The sequence below is a fragment of the Lampetra fluviatilis genome, chromosome 16, assembly GCF_964198595.1.
Source record: "Lampetra fluviatilis chromosome 16, kcLamFluv1.1, whole genome shotgun sequence".
NCBI classification, from domain to species: Eukaryota; Metazoa; Chordata; class Hyperoartia; order Petromyzontiformes; family Petromyzontidae; genus Lampetra; species Lampetra fluviatilis.
In genome coordinates this window covers 5,511,335-5,531,903 of record NC_136290.1, presented here as the reverse complement: position 1 = coordinate 5,531,903, position 20,569 = coordinate 5,511,335, and the positions used below count along the sequence as shown (strand labels likewise).

At 45.2% G+C, this 20,569-nt stretch overlaps 1 protein-coding gene across 1 annotated transcript in view; it reads left to right on the top strand.

Moving 5' to 3' along the window:
• Positions 1-16,530: 16,530 nt before the first annotated feature.
• LOC144936478 (SH3 and multiple ankyrin repeat domains protein 2-like) overlaps positions 16,531-20,569 on the top strand; it is a 672,911-nt gene continuing 668,872 nt past the window's right edge. The window contains exon 1 of the mRNA XM_078863558.1: positions 16,531-16,904. The gene's annotated coding sequence lies outside the window, so the exon portion shown is untranslated. The remainder of the gene's footprint in view (positions 16,905-20,569) is intronic.

The following is a 20,569-nucleotide window of genomic DNA, read 5'->3' as shown; positions in this document are numbered from 1 at the left end:
CCTATTCCGCCATTACTCATGCCACAATTGTGGAATGGTCAAAATTAGGACAGGGTTAGGACAGCGGTAAGAGAAATTCTACAAATGTGCAGAAACTCTCAGTCATTCTTGATTTGAAGCTTTCGTGACTGCAGGAATCCATACTTTCGGGTTCTTTCGGTAAAGTCACGTACATAGAAAAAATAACAAAAGAAAACACGACGTTTCGGACGCAACACAAGCGTCCGTCTTCAGGTGAGAAAAATGATCTGCTGTTGTGGCTTTATATAAGCACGGGAGCGGGGGAAAGGGGGGGGAGGAGTTTGTCGAGATGTGGCTACAGGAGTTCACAGTGGAGAGGGGGAGGGTTTGTGGCGTGCAGGGACGAGTGGGGCTGGAGAAATTAGCATGTCAATGAACTTGAATTAGTAACCGGAAACCAAGACGGACGGGTGGGTGAGTGAAAATCATAGCAGTTAAAACTTGACGTGGTTAATCACGTCCTTCCAATGATTGCTTAATCTGAATCCATCTTCCCGATTATTGTTGCAGAATTGTGCCAATCCACGTTTTGCCTTGTGCTGGAAGTTCCGAGATAGTGGCCCATTGCCAGGAAATTGATGGCCCATTGAAGTGCCGCTGCCAGAAAATCCATGTACGTGTTTGGTGCCTTCATTCCACATTTATTTATTTCGCATTTATATGTACAATATTAGAGCAGGGTTGTCATGCCCGTGTGATGGATGGAATTCTGAGAAAGCTTGAAAACTCTGCATTCTCATTGTGCCTCAGGTCCCCAGGAAAAGTCTAGTACACAAATGGAAATAAAGGCAGTCCCATTGCAACGTTCAAAGTGGGCCAATAGCCGTGTACATTACAACATCTCTCTAGATAAGAAAAAAACAAGTTGCTACTTTTGAATTGTATTCTTGCAATGTCGAGGGGACCTGCACAGGCTCGCGTCAGCAAACTCATCGCTGTCGCAGCGTGTGCGGCGTCAAGGGTTCGAGTCTGGGGACAGCCCTTTGGAAATTTATTTTGGCAAATGACAACGCATGGTGCCTACTGTGAACTCGTCGTGTGGTCGCCATTCCCTCTTGTTCTCCCACGAAACTCCACATTGCTGCGTGGCCCTGCTTCTCGATGTGCCACTCCCGTCCCAGGTTTGGTGTTTTAAGACTTTGGATTCTTGAAGCCCCAAGGCCATTAGGGGGACTTCGCAGACTTCTCAATTCTCACATTTAAAATATTTTACCCCCACTTCCTGATACATACTTCACAATCCTGGACCTCTCCGAAGGTAACTAAGGTGCAACCAATAACGGCTGATATTGCATATGTGCCACAGGGTGTCATGTAGGGGTCTTAAACAAGTCATCCACCCCATCATTCGCATCCAGGACGTCATTAATTATTTCCCAAGTCTTAATTTTGGAGCTTTCGTGACTGCAGGAATTATTCTTTGGTTCTTTCGGTTAATATTTCCCAAGTCTATATGGTTGGTCAGGACTAAGTACATACGGTAAGTACAGGGTGGTCGAGATGTTTTGTGACACTCCATAAATTGACCCCCCCCCCAAACATATTTTTCCTTTGCATATTAATTTCTGTTTTAAATAAACCTAACTTAAATAAAACATATTTATTACATTTTAGAGAATTAAACGGGGGGGGGGGGGGGTCACAAGACCACCTGGACCACCCTGTACACAAGCAGTGTCACCACAGAGGCTTCGCACACCCGTCACGCGTGCACGTCATAGGGTGTCCCCACCTGAGTTAGCTGGAACCAGTCAGTGCCAGTTGAGAGTCGCGAAGGACAGAGACGCAGGCTTCTTGCACAAGGTGGACTTGCGAGGCCTCTTTGTGTGATGCTTCTTGGGGGCCGTCCATAAATGACGTCACGCGATTTTGGACGATTTTTGACCCCCCCCCCCTTCGTCACACGACGTCACAAAAATTCAGACCCCCCCTCAAATATGACGTCACAAAGCTCTGCCCCCCTCCCCCCCCCAATTTTTTTTTTAAACATGCTTCCAATCTTACTAATAGGGTTTTTTCCCTTTTTTGTACGGTCAAAGGAGGTCCCATGATGCTTCCAATCGCTTTAAACTATTGTCATTGTAGTGCGTATCTAATGTGGCGCTGCACTGTAATGTTGTAGGAGAAAACATTTATTAAAAGTACATTTAATTAAGTAGAACGTGTTGTCTATATTTATACTGGTAGGAACCTCCTGGTTACACCAGCCCACAAGGGATTATTGTGTCCGTCCGTCCGTCGTGCATCCAAAAATGGGAGGGGTGGGGCTGGGTGGAGAGGGAAGGGTGGGGAGGGGCTGGGTGGGGAGGGGCTGGGTAGGGAGGGTGGGGCTGGATGGGGAGGTGCTGGTCACCCCATGGTGCCCTTATAAAACTCAACGCTTAACCTACTCACGCCGGCTTGTGCCCGCCCTCACAGTGGGTCATATTTGTGGAATACACCACGCCGCCGTTGACCTTGGCCATTGACCGAGCAACCCAACGTTCATACCAGCTCCCTCCGCAGGAATGTGTTTTAAAGTTGCGCATTTTGATGCGACGTCACATTTCTCAACCCCTCCCCCCTCGTCACACATCGTCACAAATGTCTGACCCCCCCCCCCCCCCGGTGCGTGACGTCATTTATGGACGGCCCCTTGTGCACAGTTACGTGACATTAAGTCACCGGTAGTGTGTATTAGGTATCACTTAGGGGGCGGTAGTGTAGCGGGTTATCACTACGATGAGATTCAACCGAGTTGGATTCCCCCCCGCTCACAGCCAACACCAGTGGCGATTATCTGAACCGGTCTTGGGCGTCCCCTAGGTCGACTCAGCCTCAAGTGAGTAACTGGTGCGGTGTGCAAACATCGTCACTAGGGAGACAAAGCTGGTCGACGTTTTGTTGGCCACCCACCCCCTTCGTGTGCCGTTTCGGCCTTCATATGTGTTCGCTTACAGCACTTGCCCCAACAGTCTGTTCAGGCTACACGGAGGGGTCTTTGTAGGGATCAGTGGAATGCAATTTTAACGTGTCTTAGCAATATGGTGGCTGTAGTGTTTTTGTGATCTAAAACACATATGGTCGTTAATAATGGTTTAATAAACGTAAATATATTACATGTAATGTGCTGTTAATGCTGCAAACCATTACTGTAAGTTATAGTGGTTACACAGTTACACAGTAACAGTATAAAATAATATTAGAAATCAGACCTACCAATTTGTTTTTAAATTTGTATTTTGTTGCATATAATATTACTAATGCCCTAATGTACCTGGCTATTTATGAATAATAAATGCAATTATATTTATTTGTAAGTAATGACCCATTAAGGCTGGAAACTATAATTAAGCAGTACAATGATTCAACAATTACCGTATACAGTGACAATATAGAGTATACCATTATGATGAAGAAATTAGACCACACATGAAAGTGTGTTGAATATGTTTATTCTGTTAAATATGACTCTTATTAATTTGTAAAATGAATGGGCCAAGAACAGCAATACTACAGCATGTTTGCTAAATATAATGGGCCATGCTACTGCATTTGTTTCATATCGTTTAGCTGATGGGTACATCAATAGTTAATGGTAAAGAGTTTATTTAATCCATTATGGTGGTTACGATTGTGAGCTTTTGTTATGAGAGGCAATATGTTAAATCCATGAATACTGTCTAATGTTGTATCTATTTTTATTAACCAGTCGGCACCAGTTGGGATCAGGGCCGGATCATGGTCCCGTGAGCCCCCTGGGCACAGGTCTTTTGGAGCCCCCCCCCCCCCCCGCTTTCCTATATTGATGTTTTTCTTGCCTTCCTCCTCGCAAAATCATCCACTATTTTTTTCTGCCTAAAAGGGAAAATGTCCTCTCACCCTGGCAATTTGTCACTGGCAAAGTTAGAAAAATCCGAAGTACCACGAAAACATTGGGGAACACTGACTGCAGACAAAGTGCCTGCAACATCTCAAGCAATTTAGATGGGCACTTCTCACCCTCAGAGTCAGACATGAAAGACTTGAATTGGATGAGTTCGTTGGCAAAGTTCATGTCCAGGTCTGATGGATATGCAGCGGAGAGTGCATTTTCCTTTTCCACTATGACATAACTGTTAGACACCTGATCTGACATAAACAGAACTCCAAAGAGACTGGTCAAATGCTTGTACGCGTCCAAGCGATGTTCAAGGCATGCCACTAGCTTATCAATGACCACATAAAATGTTTCTATCTTGAACTTCTCCCTCCCCTCAAGTGTCACACCTGGCTCTGAGCTCTCATCTGCAAATGTTTTGCGTTTCCTCGTTCGCTGAAGATCGTGCTTATATGACTGAGAAACACCTGCCACATTTAAGGCTGGCCTTTAAAAAGCCTCAAACTTGTCTCACTGTCCCACCACAAATGCCCTCAACGAAGACAAAAGCTGTGCTGCTACAGAGATGTCAATATCACTTTTCTGTAGGTGCATGCAATTATGACGTCCCAGAAATGGGCCATGAACACCATCTCTAAGGTGTCCAAATTAGCACATAGTCCAGCTGCCTCAATTCGAGTATCTCTTTTCTCATTATCATCATTGCACATACCACCGAAGGCCTCTCTAATGTGAGTGCCTTGGTTGACTCTGCAAAAGCACTCCACCGAGTACTGGACAACGATTTTAATGTCAGTCTGACATCTGTCTTCCGAAAGACTTTCCCCCATCTGTGTTGTGGATGAAGAGCAAAATGTGTACAGTGACTGCAACATATTAAAACACTTGTCAGCCTCTGGGCTACCGCCGTCTAAGGTGTTAACACCAACTAAGTTAAGTGAATGCGCTGCGCAAGGCACATATTCTATCAGATTTTTTTTTGTTTCAGGTGGATTTTCCTGACATGTTGCTTGCATTGTCATATGACTGACCTCTACAGTTTGAGAGGTCCAACCCAAGGCCCTCCACCATCAAAGTCACACAGTCTGCTCAACTTTTACCAGTGTGGCTCTCAATTGGCTCAAAGCCCAGGAATCGCTCCACCACATTCCTGCTGCTAACAAACCGAAATATGAACGTCAATTGGTCCACATGTGACAGGTTTGGGGTGGCATTTCGAATCTCATCTGCTATTGTTTGGCGAGTTTTCTGACCCATTAGCTCAATGACTTCTTCACATATTGTCGATGACAAATAGGACACTGTGCCTCTACCTTTTCCACCAAACTTTTTAATATGTTCAGCTAAGAATGGGTGAAATTGTGATAGCAATTCTAGGATGCCAATGAAATTACCGTTATGGGTTGACCCAAACCATTGATCATCTCCCCTAAACGCAAGTCCTCTTTCACCCAAGAACTTGATCACTGCTACAACTCTTTTCAAAATGTCCCTCCAGTATTTACGTTCCCCATCAATTTGCTGTATGAGATCTGCATCTATAGCACTGTCCTTTGTCCGCTGGTGCAAGGCAAGCATGCATGATCTGTGTTCTGCACTCTTTTCGTGTCCATTTGGAAGACGTCACCTCTTCATGATTAGTAATGAGGGGGGCTGTTTGATGTGGAGTGATGTCACCTGCTCATGATTATTAATGAGGGGGGGAGGTGCTACATGCGGAGTGACGTCAACCGTACTTGATTATTAATGAGGGGGGCCGGTCGACGTGCAGAGATGTCACGCACGTTACACACAAACATTCTTGGCTCATTATAGTAGTTAATATTGGATTGAGTCTCTTATATGTGCGTTAGTGTATAAAAAAATTGAGCTTTTGGCATGTTTTTTAATGTTTCATAAAACCGCAGTGTATTTTTTATAATTATTTTTTTAACGTCTAACCAAGCTCTCAACAAACGATGCGCCCTCGGTCTCACTAGCTAGCTTTTTAGTGCAGCTAATTTGCTTGTCAGGACAGCTAGCTGGCAAAAATGGCAGCTAGCTAACTAATTTCTGTTAACAAGCTGAATCATATGGGCAGCTAGCGAGGGAAAATGGGCAGCTAGCTAAAATAAAGGGATAGCTAGTTACGGGAAGTCAAATAACGAACGGCTTGCCATAATATGACGCCCTTCAAACTGTCCTGTTATGCAGAATAAACTGACTTGTTGGTGAATATTGTATAATGTCACAGCATATTGTAGCGTGCCAAACAAGTGCCTCAGTTGTACAGAAGCACTGTACTCTCCGAAAGGCTCTCGTTTTAAGCATGCACTGTATGTACCAAGGGGCCCAGGTGTTACGCTCGATGTATGTGTAGTGAGTTCAACTGAGTCGCAAACGTACTCTTTGGAGGCAACATATTTATTAACACCAACACACGGGGTAACTGCCCCTTAAGAGATTAACAACCTATGGTGGTGACCACCAGGATAACTACACTAATTACACCGTAACTAGCTACTACGGATTGGACCCCAGCCTGGGGACCAGTCCACGTGTTGGAGACTCTTGTAGGACGTAAAACGTAGAATTATTCAGGATGAACAACAGCGCCGGTTCCTCTGGGGGACCCGGCTTATATCCTCTGCGGCGTGGCTGGCTCCGCCCTTGGCCATGATCACCTTTGAGAATTCTCGAGCAGGATCTCGACCTGACACATATGACCACCCCTAGCCCCCACTTGGGGGCCCCTGTGTCGACTTAACTGGTCACGTGTCCTCTGGGGTTAACCAGAGTGCCATGGCCTTTAGTAACCCTATTTCCATGGCCGGCACTCCCACACCCTGTCCTGTAGGGTTGGTACTGCACGCCGAGTGTGGTGCCATCCAGCGCTATCGATCAGCGCTCACCGAGCCCCTCTAGGGCCGGTACTGCATCCACATGTAAATGGTGTCCGCGATGATAATACATCGCACGCCGTGCCTCTCTAGGGCCGGCATTACACAGTGATATCCTGCAATATCACTACATATGCACCGAGGGGCCTGGGGGCCCTAGTGGTCTCACACTTTATGCACCCAGGGCCCCTTGGCCCTAGTGGTCAGCTCATGCTTTAAGCACCGAGGGGCCTCACATTGTAAGCGCTGCGGGGCCCGGGGTCCCTAGTGGTCAGCTCATGCTTTAAGCACGGAGGGGGCCAGGGACCATCACACTGTAGGTGCCGAGGGGCCCAGGGGCCCTCGTGGTCAGATCACGCTTCAAGCCCCAGGGGCCTAGGGGCCCTAGTGGTCAGCTCACGTTCTAAACACCAAGGGGTCTGGGGAGCCCTCACATTGTAAGCACTGAGGGGGTCTGGGGGGCCCTAGTGGTGAGCTCACATTTTAAACACCAAGGGGCCCAGGCACTCTCATATTGTAAGTGATGTCGGGACTGGGGGGCCCTAGTGGTTAGTTCACGCTATAAGCACCCAGGGGCCTCGTGGTCAGCTTGCGCTGTACGCACTGAGGGCCCTGGCATTTAACTTCCTTCGGAAGACGTGGGCCACGCACTGCGTGCGGCCTAAGGCTTGGAGGCCCCCTGGCAGTCCGAGGCCCTGGGGCACTGGACCCATTGGCCCGGTCCATAGTCCAGCCTTGGTTGGGATCCATAAAGATGCATGCATCTGCACCACGTAGATGTAAGTGAGCTAGTGTGACGCTTTTTGTGTACAGGGACTCCTCTACTTGCGAACATTCGACTTACGAACTTTCATAGATACGAACAAACATGTCCATCTGTCCACTTGCCTGTTCGGACCGAGAGTCATAAGTTCAACCGCCATGCAATACATGGCGGTGGTAGCATCTACATCTGCAGAACATGAAGAACTGGTGACATCTACATCTACAGGCGATTATACAACTTTACCCGTATTTAGTGTACATACCGTGCAACACGTTTGGAATCGACAGGAGTAAAGTTGGACTTACGAACAAATCGACTTACAAACAGACCTCTGGAACCTAACTCGTCCATAAGTCGAGGAGACCATGTAGAGGCTTCGCTTTGGATTTTGATAATAAAGTGCAACCTGCCTTGGAAGAAGTCTCCACGTCCATTGTCGTGTGAATGCCCAACTTTTGGCCCCACCCGGCAAACTATCTTTTAAAACAATTCCGTGTGCAAGCAATCGCACTGGACGTTAAGCTCTGCAGTTCAGTAGCGCTACAGACATAGACCATCACTTCACCCGTTTGTGTTTTACGAGGATCGACTAGTTCTTGACCGCTATCGTGTCCACCGTTTGACCACCGAATCTTGTCCGCGTGAGAAGTGCCTGCAACTGACGCTTCACAATCGAAAATCGCATCTGTCACTGCCCCCCTTTCTTCGGTATGGATGGAAAAAGTCGGACTTTACCCCTCTTTTCAGATGTCTCTAAAAAGAAGATGTTACGGAGTGTTGGGTCATGTGCACACCACTGCGATGCAGTGGCAATTAAATTCTGTATTACCTTTTGGATTCATATCCTCCCGAGTGTTGGGGCTGTGAAAATATTCTGTCGCACTGGTATAGTGTGCGTCTCCCAATGTGCAGGCCTTGACATTTCTTTCCGTATGCCTGCGTGCATGCAAATGTATTTCGCAGTGTTACACGAGTAACCTCCGACTATGCTCAAAAAGGGGTCGTCTTCGATTTGCAGACGAGGGCCTCCCCGTGGCATTAAATAAATAGGGGAGGTTTTCCTGTACAGAGTAATGGTTTATACAGTGTAATGTTTTTATTTTATTTTTTTATTAGGAAGCCACTGGAGGCATGCACTTTTAAATCTAAATTGAAAACGAATTTCTTTAGAACTAATTTTTGTGCTGAGTTTGTTGTCCTTTCCCCGCACCTCCGATTAGTACGGTTAGCTACGTGCGGTGAAAAATAAGTTCAACGGACATACACACTGCATTGTCGTTTGTAGATGCACAAGCAATGCCAATCTTGGGTTTTGACGCGTATCATTATATACGAGGCTTCATTTCAGCTGGTTCTGTCTGGATCGAAAGACCAGATAATATTTTGTCACCAAGTACACCATATTAATTATACATCTCGCTATGGCTGCGACTACTAGTCGCGTGCCTACTCCAGTCTACCAACAGTCCCAGAAACGAATTAGAAATCAAGCTCTGATTATAGAGGAAATGTGGCACAGATTGCCACGAAAGGAGCACAGTACATTGTGGCCACAACCTGTTTCATCGTATATCTAATATCTTATTATTTCAGATCTGTCTTGCTATTTAGACCAACGGAACAATGAAGACGTTACAACTCATTCAATCTGCTTCTAAATCCGCAGCCCTTGATTGATCATCAAACTCCCGTCTCACTCTTCACTTCAGAATACACTGCTTCCTTATGCACTCCCTTTTCCGTTAATTTCTGACTGATCGGTGGGCATCCCGTGCTCCTCTTGCTCTCTCAATGCCGAGCCACAGATTATATTTCCTTCTATTTGGCTGCTACTCTGTTATCTAAAAAGTCAAAGTGATTTCCGGCTCAAATGAGCAACGAGGGACGGTGCTTGTCTCCGATTTACAGCCCTGAGCCAGTGGTGCACATTTACATTTTCTACGGCAGGGATGAGTCTATCCATAGAACGACCACTGCTGATATCCCCACCACAAAATGGTATCTATTGTATCGATCCCAGACGGATGGATGGGCTGAGTCAACCCCCGGCTAGGGTTTGAACTCGCAACCATGCAGGTGCGCGCCGTTCACTCTACTGCTGAGCCACCTGGCCTGTGAAGCAGAAGATTAGTGCAAATGTGATTTGTAACTGTGATCATTACCCCTGCGTCGATAGTTCAGTGTTAACGTGACATTATATTGAGGGACTACTGCTGTGTGGTGTTATCTTGGTGTGGTCTGGGACTGTTTTGTTATTTTTGCTGCCTTGCCCAATCTTGATACATCGGACATATGCAATGAATGTGTATATTATTGATTTATATTTAGTGACTTGCTTACCATGTTTTCTATTTTGCACTCCGATCGTTGTTTTTTATTGTTTGTTGTTGTAACTCGTTGACTCACCCATACCGGACCTCTGTGAAAAGAGCTTCATAGCTCATCGGATTCCTCCTGCAGTCCAAATATTCGGATGATTCTGATTACCTGGATGCTGTTTAAGTCTGCTTGGGCGGACCATGCAATCGTCGTGTCTAGTCGACTCCGAGCTGCAGGGGGAGTAAAGCACATGGAGGAAGGAGTGCAGAAAGTAGATGCTGTTATCTTGGGCGTCACGGTGGTGAGATGGTAACAACCTCGCCTGGTATACAGGAGGTCGTGGGGTTGATCCCGACCCTGACGCCTGCTGTGTATTTGGAGTTTGCGTGTCTCTCTCCCCGTGGTCGCGTGAATTTTTCTCAGGGTGCTCCAGTTTTTCTCTCCACATTTAGAAACATGCGTTCAGAGTATTTGGCTGCTGTAACATTCCACGTGACGATAAGCTACTTTTGTTGAGCTATCATTTGTAAACAGGTCGCTTCTGAAAAAGAGCTATACAGCTCAGTGAGCCTTACCTGGTAAAATAAAAAATATATATAGTTTAGTTTTGAAATTATTTGTTAGGATTATTGCCTCATGCGTCACTTTTCTCGAGGTACTCAAGTTTCATTGCATATACAAAATGTTACAAATGTTAAGGATGAGTGAATGTAATTGTTAAGGTTGTGCACTGAGCATGATTCACTCATCCTCCGGTCTTCGAAGCCCACCGTGGTATGCCTTTTCATGTTTACCAGTTTTCTTTCAATATTAATCGACGAAGTCATTTACACACTGCACGAGCCTGATAATTGATAAACATTCTACATGACGTCGAGGAAGCTGATTCGAGTTAAGATTTGAGATCCTTACTCATCCTCGTTGGTTCTTTCGGTAAAGTCACGTAGGTATAAAATAAAATAAATCACTGTTTTAAACAGTCTGCCTCAGCAGCAGACCATGCTTTCCCACCTGATGACGGACTCTCGTGTTTCGCCTGAAACGTCGTGACTTATTTTATTTTATACCTACGTGACTTTACCGAAAGAACCAAAGAGTACGGATTCCTGCAGTCACGAAAGCTTCAAATCAACATTTGAGATCCTGTGTGGTATGAGCGATATGTTTACCAATCATCAGGCATATGCAGCATATAAACGTTTTACATTTGAAATGAGATTTATGAATGTGAAAATGTGTACCGTGGTGGATGGCATTGACTGGAGTCTAGAAGGCTTTGACATTAATGTCATTAACAGTTTATTTCGTATACTCTACTCAGTTTATTTAAACCTGATCTCACCTCTCCTGGTTTTTGCTATCAATGTTATTAATTTACAGACAGCACTCCATTTGGGTGTATGTGTACATTTCTGTTAATTCCTAAACTTACTGCCATTGCATGCACCTTGTCCCGAATGTAGAGTGTAGCCATGTGTAACAGACGAGGGATTTTTCCATGCGCGAACTCAGTCTATTAATCGGCTCCACATAAACCAAAAACTAAACTTTTTTTTTATTTTACCAGGTAAGGCCCACTGAGCTCTATAGCTCTTTATTCAGAAGCGACCTGGCCACAAATGATCGCTCAATAAAGTGGCTTATCACGTGGAATGCTATAGCAGCCAAATACTCTAAACGCATGTTTCTAAATGTGGAGAGAAAACTCGGAGTACCCGGAGAAACATCCACGCGACCAAGGGGAGAGTGAACATGCAAACTCCAAATATACAGGCGTCAGGGGTCTGGATCGGAATCGGGATCGAACCCACGTCCTTCTGTATACCAGGCGAGCGAGTTAACATCTCGCCACCGTGGCGCCTAATATAAACACAGCTGGAATGCGCTGACTTGGCTCTTTAAGGCAGGTGTCTCCAGGATACAGAGGGACCTTTTGGATTTTAAAAGCAACCAGCCTAATACATTATAAAATCTTTGTAAGCCGTGGCTTGCCTATGACCAAATCACCCGGAATGCACTCGAATTCATGAGACCTCGGAAGCTAAGCAGGCTTTTAAGCGACCGCTATTAGTAAGACAGACGAGTGTCGCTGGCTGCTCTGAGGCTACGTGGTGAGCAACAGAGGGCATTGCAGCAAAGTTCGTTGTTGTTACTGTGACTGTGATCGACTGTGTAAAACTCTCCGTCTTCAGCAAGCAGCAATAATTAGCGTGGTGAAATACGGTAAAATCAAACCCACCAGTTGCATGGTGAGGATAGGGCCCTCATCCAGCAGTGGATGTACAAAGGTGCTGCACACGTACACGCGTTGGCTTTGCGCCCCGTGTCGTGTAAGTGTTATGTCAGCATTTCGGACTTTAATGCAGTGCTATAATTCAGAGGTGCAAAGTGCTCTAAAGAAAGTAAACACAGCCCCTTTCTTGAATACGTCCTTTCCACGACCTCGTTTCGGAGTAGATCTCAGATCAAACTGGTAAAACCTGAAACTGGACTAGAGTTGGGAAGTCAGATTCGTATCGGTCACGAGCTCTTATCAGTTGCCTGGCAAGCATTTTGTTAGTGGAAAGCTTTACTTCGTTGGAAATAACACATGTAGATGAATACACAGGGCGGTCTTATCCTTCCCTCCACTTATTATTTACCAATTAAAACCTGACTGAGTCTCATGACTTATTTTTAGGAGGATCCTGCCAAGTTTCCACAGTCTGGGGCGGCAATTGCTATGTTATCATCCCAATGAGTCTATTTTTGCGTATTGATTTTTATTTGGCAAATTTGGACCATGACGCCACCACACAATGGCCCAACGTGACCTCACGATCAAAGGAAATGAGTAAAATCTTAGGTGTGCAAAACTGATTGCATATAATGATGATCATGTTCTTAAAATATATAATTTAATAATGATAATAATACAATACGTTAAGTCATTTGTCGATACGCTACTGGATGGAGGCCTACCCAAGCCGTGTCGAACATAGTAGTTATTGACCATACTTCACCATCTTTGGCTAGTAGGTGTTATTGTGGCTGGTAATCCGATGTTAAATCATCGGGTTCATCGTACAGTTTGCTAACCGCTGCACCACCGCTCCACTCCATTCTTTGAAATATGACGTTGGATGATGCATAGGCTTCATATAGAGTTTGGTCCGAAATATTATCGTCTGCCTTACATGCGTGTGTGTGTGAAGCAGTTTGGCAGTGGTTTGTGAACTGCTCCACAATCCTAGCAAACTGAATTCGATTAATGACCAAGCACGTCAGCAGCAACACGCGGTGTCCAACGCTGTCACTGGCTTCCCCCTGGGTCAATTAACTCAAATTAGTAGTTGGTGTGTTCTGTGAACATCAGCATGGGAGATACAGCGGCGGCAGTGTATGGTGCAACGGACACCGGATACTTTTGTGTCGTGCTAGTCTTAATAGTTCCCTGCTGACTGCACTATCCCCTATAGTCTATAAGGCTAAATGGAGGACTTTTGCTTGCACTGTTTGCCAACATTGACATATTGATTAACGGTCAAACTGCTTGCGTCCTGTTTGGATTCCAATGTTTGTGTACAGGTACTAAAATCACATATCCATGCGTTTAAAGAGGGAACGAATACCCATGAGAATTTAATACAACAAATATAGTGGATGCATACATTGAATGTAAACATAACAATACGATCCTATGCTATTCCCTATTAATTCCCGCATCATGTGGTTTCAATTCATCTCAACATCGTATGGATTTTGTTTTCTTTCAAAAAAGGAAATGAGAATCGCGTAAATCATTCTGTCACATGGATCACTCACGCCTCGATCAAATTCTCACTGTGGGGGCTCTACATCAATGACATTTGAATAGGATCTCCCAGAGGATGCAGAATTGTCCAATTGCTATGACATAGGCTTAACATGTAGGCTTTCGGAGCAAATATGATTTATAATCAGTGCCGGATTATCCTCGTAGCAAAAGTAGCATATGCTACGGGCCCCGCACTTTCAAGAGCCCCGCGCTAAATGCTTTCAAGCTATCAAGTAATTCTGTACTTGCTATCTATATATATAAAATCGCAAATCTGTCTGTCTGTGTGTGTGTCTGTGTGTCGCCGGACCATACGCAGTTTCATTGGACGGCGGTTGCCCCTGGCAACGGGTAGCGACGCATTCCCTGCCGGGTGGACGCCATTTTTAATTCCCGTAAAAAATATGCGCACGCATTTGTGGTATAAACTCGATATACCCAGCGTTGCCCGGGGGGAAAATACATTTAAAATCTTATGAAAACTTTCAAACATTACATACCAATGAAAAAACAACTGTGTAATTACTTTTAAACTCGACGCGCCAAGAATCGATTCTCTGAATCGCGCAAAGGAATCGAAGGTTGTAGATTCCTTTAGATTCGGACGATCCCAGTTTACTATACGTTGCTTAAAGTCGATATAAACTGCTACGAACGGGAAATATCCGGCGTTGACCGGGGCAAAAATGTAATTAAAAACTCCTTAAAAAATAAAAAAATAAAATAACAATGAAAATGAAACTCTATCATTCAAAATGTAAACCCCCAACATGCCAGGAATCGATTCTTTGAATCGCACAAAGGACTAATCGAAGGTTGTAAATTACTTTAGGATCTTAATATAAGTTGCTTATAGAGTTGATATAAACTGCTACGAATGGGAAATATCCGGCGTTGACTGGGGCAAAAATATAATGGTGAGGGCGGTTGTGAGTGGCGATTGTGAGTGGTGATTAGTGAGTGGTGAGGGGAGGTTGAGTGGTGAGGGTGAGTGGTGAGGGTGAGTGGTGAGGGTGAGTGTTGAGGGTGAGTGGTGAGTGTTGAGGGTGAGTGGTGAGTGGTGATTGGTGAGGGTGTGATTGGTGAGGATGAGTGGTGAGGGAGAGTGGTGAGGGAGAGTGGTGAGGGTGAATGGTGAGGGTGAGTGGTGAGTGGTGATGGTGTGTATATATGTAAGGTTATTAAGAAATATATTTTTCACCCGGGCAACGCTGGGTACTTATGCTAGTATTACTATAGTACTATACCGCCTTCAACTTTTATGAACGACTGGGTGTTTAAGGTTAGCGATTTGTCGTATTATCTGGCTGGATAGCAAATGAAAAAAATACAATGACTTTACTATGCAAGTAAAAAAATTAGTGTTTTAATATTTGTGTTTTATTTATAGGACCCCTTTATAACATATGCTACAGGCCCCGGACTAGCTTAATCCAGCACTGTTTATAATACATTTTTGGGTTAGGTCAACTTAACGATCTCACCAAATTATGTGTCGTGAAACCCTCCACCAATCTGACACAGCCAAACAAATAACACTGTCATGTGTACAAGTGTTTCGCTGGTAATTACCAGCGAAACGTCGTACTCAAATTGTTTTAATGTTGTGGATTCACTCTTCAACACACTGGTGGGCTAAAGTAGTAAACTATTTGTCTTTTGTCAACGTGACACTTTTTACTGATTGGCCGTGTCGGGTGGTGGAGGGTTACGACACATTTATTAATAACGAGATCTAACCCAAAAACGTTATTACGAATAATATTGGTCGCGAAAGCCTACGTGTTAAACTGTTTTAACGTGCCGATCTTTTTTTGGCTCGCAGGCAAGTCGATGGGAATTTCTCACAATTGCTCAATTTTGTTGTTAGAATTTCTCTACTTCCCAGTGAGCTGAAACAATAACATGTGACGCGTTAAAACGGTTGCACACGTGACAATTAAATTTGTTTGGTTGTGTCAGGTTTTACGTTTTGAACATACCACAGATTTGTTCAGATCATTCCGTGGTCTAAACCAAATACACTTTTTAGCATTTAAAATCAGATGCTCAGCATAGACAGTCGGACTACAATCTGGTGAGATAAACATGGATTTCCACTTCACCATTCAAATTGCATGAGAGTGACAGCTTAGGTAAAGGTGCAGCACTACAATTACTTGTTTATGTCCCTGCTGCCAACAAAAGCCATCCACTAGAGGGAGCTCTACTCTTTCATACTGTGCAGACGTCTTGGATGAGGTGAAAGCACCCACAGTTTACCCCACCACACACCTTATCGATAAACTTCAGTGTGGCACAGTGGTTTGCACACTGCACGATGAACCCGGGAAACTTATACCACAGATTACATCATTTGCGAGCCATTATCTGATACAGTTTTGGCGCTGCAATCCACGAACCCCACAGTGACCTGCGTTGGGAAGTATGTTTAAACAACCCCCAAAAATAAACATTTTGTGTGGAAAGCCTTCATAATTCAGCAGTGAGGTTGACCCCAGGGCAGTAAAAGTATATGACGGATTCAAGACCCATCAATTGTTGCGAAATCCAATGAGCCCCCCACCCTCCTCCCCCTTCGCTATCCATCGCTGATCAAGTGAAATCTCACATCTACTTCAGCACACCATGCAAGAGGGGCGTGGGGGGGGGGCACGGGCCAATCGTGGGAGTGGCGTTCAGCAAGCAACCCGGGCAGCGGGCGGGGGGGGGGAGAGGTGGGCGGTGACTTTTGGGCAGTGTGGGTGGCTGAATCGGTGGGTGGATGATCTGTAAGAGAGGGTTGGGCCAGGGCGTGGAAGGGGGGGGGGCGTGGAAGGGGGGCGTGCGGGCGGGGGGGGGAGAGGGGGGGGGCTTTTCGGAGTCGGCATTCCACGCTGGGGTTGCCACGGTGACGACGACCCAAGCTCTTGGGGTCCCTCTGTCCAATCGTGTTGGAGCGGCAAAGCGCGATCCACTCCAGCCCGAAAGGGAAGAAAACGGCGGTGAATAGCGCTTCGCGGACAGACAGACATCGCAGCCGCCGCTCATCTCGTGAGTCTTCTCCCCGGCGTTTGTGGCTACGGTGGGAGCTGAGCTCCGCTGGTTGGCACTGCCAACTCTTTCTCTCCCGACCAGCGGCGCGCAAACAAATTTCACTCCGGCGGATTGCGGAGCCTCGGATAAAAAACCCTCCTTCGTTCCTTCCTCCTCCTCCGCAACAAAAAAAATTGCCGATTCGTCCGATCGGAGCAGCCACCAAGCTCACCGGCAGCGCAGTGAAAGGTGAGTTTAAAAACAACGTGATTTGCCCCCCTCCCTCCCACCCTAGCAACCTCCCTGCCTTGCGGAGTTTCCAGAGAAGCACGGGTGTTTGTCTGTGATATGCCCCGAGTGGTTCTATGAGCCGAGCGCTGAGCATGATGATGATGAGAATGCAGCGCGGTGTGGTTGGGAAGCTGCGCGCGTCCGTGCGCGTTTGGAGCGCCGAGCGCGGTTTGCGGACTTAAAAGTCGCGGTGTAAAATGTGGCGTCTGTATGGTACACGCCTTGCACTGAATGGGGCATTGCTGGTGTTTTGACATACGCAAGTGTATATAACAGCATTATTATTATTACTTGCATATCAAGTTCAACATGTCGGGAATTTTCCTGGACTGTAGCATTTAGCTGAAATGCAAAGGATCTGGAATGAAAGGTGGTCAAAAGCTTAACGAATTCTTGAAATCATATTGGCTCGAAGTTTATCGTGGCAATCTGTGGTTGTTTAAAAAAGGGACACATGTTTTTTTCTAGAAGCTGCCCTACTGTGTTACAACCAGTTGCTGCAGTATTCACCGTCGTTAAGGAACGATCACTTCCAATGGCGCCCTCTGGAATGCGTCGCAGCTAAATTCATTTGCGTTTCGACAACGCGCAAGACGCGCACAACCCACGCAATCTGGAATAAGAAACTTAATTTTGTTAAAAGGGCCCAAGAATTCATCACTCGCGGTCCTGTTGGTCTTCGGTGAAAGCTAAAATGCAGCCACGCTGACGGCAAAACTGAGTTGCTAACCTTAAACTGTTGTTTATTTGGCTGATGGTCTGTTTCAGTGCGCTCGTCTGAAGGGGTCATTACCTGCCAATATGAGTGGCAGGGAATAATGCCTTCGTTCAAGTGGACCCACTCCTAGGCATGCCAGAGCAGTCTTTGTGGTACCACCTCCTGGTAGCATACTGTTCATTTTGTTGCGATTTTGTGCACAGAACGACTCAAAAGCTGTTCGTCAGTGATGTGGTGTCGCGTGGACGTTTCGAATTTGCTTAACGTGTTTTATTTTTATTTTCAATCATTGTTAGAATTTCTTTAAAAGTTACTCTGACACAACATTAAATGCCGTCTAACAGTTTGCAAAATCCATAATACAGTTTTTTTTTGGGTTAGATCGCGTGAATATAAATGTGTCGTTAAACCCGCCACCACCCGACGCAGCCAATTAGTAAGGTTTGATACGTAAACAAAACATGGCAATGCGTTACTAGTACAGTACACCGGTATGTTGCAGAATAAAGCAAAAACATTTACAATCGGGCAACAGCCTGATGAGGCTAGTTGTAATTACTGGCGAAAAGTCGTACTCAGATTGTAAATGTTGTGGCTTTGCTCTCCAACACACCGGTTAGTGCTGTACTAGTAACGAATTGGCACGTTCTGTTTACGTGGCAAACCCCTTACTAATTGGCTGTGTCGGGTGGTGGCGGGTTTAACGACACATTTATATATTTATGCGATCTAACCCACAAAAACACCAGTATTATGGATGATATTGGTCGCGAAAGCCGACGTGTTAAACCAGTTTGCAGAATGCTTGGAAGAACTCAACTGACCTCAAGCCTTTAAATTTAGAGGCTGATCCATTTATAGACACCCCACTAAATAATAGGGGATAGGGGTGAGTTCCGATATAAACATTTGGGGTTATGGATTTTTAAGGAATATTTATTTAGATTTTTTGATTTTCAGATTATTTCCACGATGCATGAATGTAAAATATATTGGTGCTTGCACTAGCGACGTCACCCGATGCCACGTCCCACCACTATTGCCAGGAAAAGCACATCCATTCCATCATACTCGTGAGATCACTTCCAGTTTTCGGATCGGACTAAAACAAACAAAAACATCATCGGATTGTACAAATGTTCTCACGTAGTATGTCGGAATTTTAGATATATTTGCTGAATCATAAAATTTGGAGCACATCTATTCATAGGGAGACGGAGAAAACAGTTTTGTTTTGAAGCACCTCCATAATCTCCCACCAATCTCAAATCACTTTTAATTTTTTCTAAAAACTCTCCCCCCGAGGACATTCAAACATCGCTTTCCCAATATGGAAGTGATGGTTTTCAATATTGGACCCAGTAAGAGGTTCATTAGGAATCGGTGGGGGTGTTTATAAATGAATCGCCCAGCATTGTTCCACCATTGATGTGGATTTGCATGGCTTTAAACAGAGGGCTCTGTAGGGCTTTTCGCGTGAGTGCCACCCACTGGTGAACAGTGGGTCACTCATGTTTGCTGTCGGATGTTTTAGTCGGCAGCTAGCACCTGCACAGAATTAATTCGACAAATCACAATTAGCATTGGCTGTGTGAGAAATGCGTGCTAATGGACTAGGTGACATCCTCACTTAATTTTCTTTTACAGCAGAAGACGATCACAGCACGAATGTAGAGAACATACATATATGCCCTGGTCTGTTTGCTCAGAATCCCCAACCTTTATTGTTGCGTGTGAAAAAAATGTGGTGCACATGCATTGCTGCCACTCGCTGATAAATATACTTCAAATGAGAAGAAAATTTTAAATGCAATTGTTGTCTAGTAGCATCCTTTACAGATTGCATTGGCAATTTCAGTGATTTTTTTCTCGTGTGCATGGCGTGATAGGGTTTTGCATTATGTATTTATCCAACCGCTGAATTTATTTCAGTTTCTTTATGCACCGGGGTGCCTTGAATTGAATTATGAGCAATGTCTGCCGTGTTTAGCTGCACAAATTTATGCAGTCATAGTTTCCAAATGTATTTTACGTACGCTATATTAATTAGCAGCCCTTTATCAATACGCCACTGGATGAAAGCCGAATGGCGTGTAGGTTAAGGTAGAGAGAGCCCTGTAATTTCTTACCAGCAGTGGCATGAGCAAAAGGGCTTCCACGGATTAGCACGGTTGGCTACATGCAGTGCTAAAGAAGTTCAACATACATAAACCAGAGGGTACTCTAGAGAGCCCTTGTGGAGGGTGTTTTGGCCTACTTTCCCATGCTGATGTATGTATGTTGAACTTCTTTCGCACCGTATGTAGCCAACCTTGCTAATCAGAGGTGCGGTGGAAAGGACAATAAACTAAACACAGTGTGCTGACCATTACATCATGGCAGCATTGTCGTATATACTTTGGTATAATGTTTATATTTTAATTCCCGAGGCGGATTTACTTTATTCATGAATCAAATCAAAGTGTCTTCTTGCTCAAACCGCATTTGGGGTAGATCGCGGTATAAATTCCGCATTTACTCTGGCGAAGGCCGATCTCTCCAAAGGACAGCCACTGCCTGGGTTTCAATTCCTAATACACGTGTTCTTTATATGCGTTGTTACCTTGGTGCAATGTGGACGTTTTCAGTCGATGGGTGTACAACATCGCCATCGTAGTCCGCAGAACGTGCGGTTCTGTGAATCGTACTCGGTCAGGTGACTTGAGTCCACAAGCGTCGTCATCGATGATGCTGGTGGACTCAGTGTCCACATGTCAACGTGCTGTACAGTCCTCCTGCAATGTCCGGCCAGTGTTACGGCATCTGTCGATCATACGAGTCCCTTGGACGGCAGACTGGGCTATTTATGAATGTGATTTTGCCACAGTCAAAATGCAATGATATGGCGCCTTACTTGTCAGCGGCA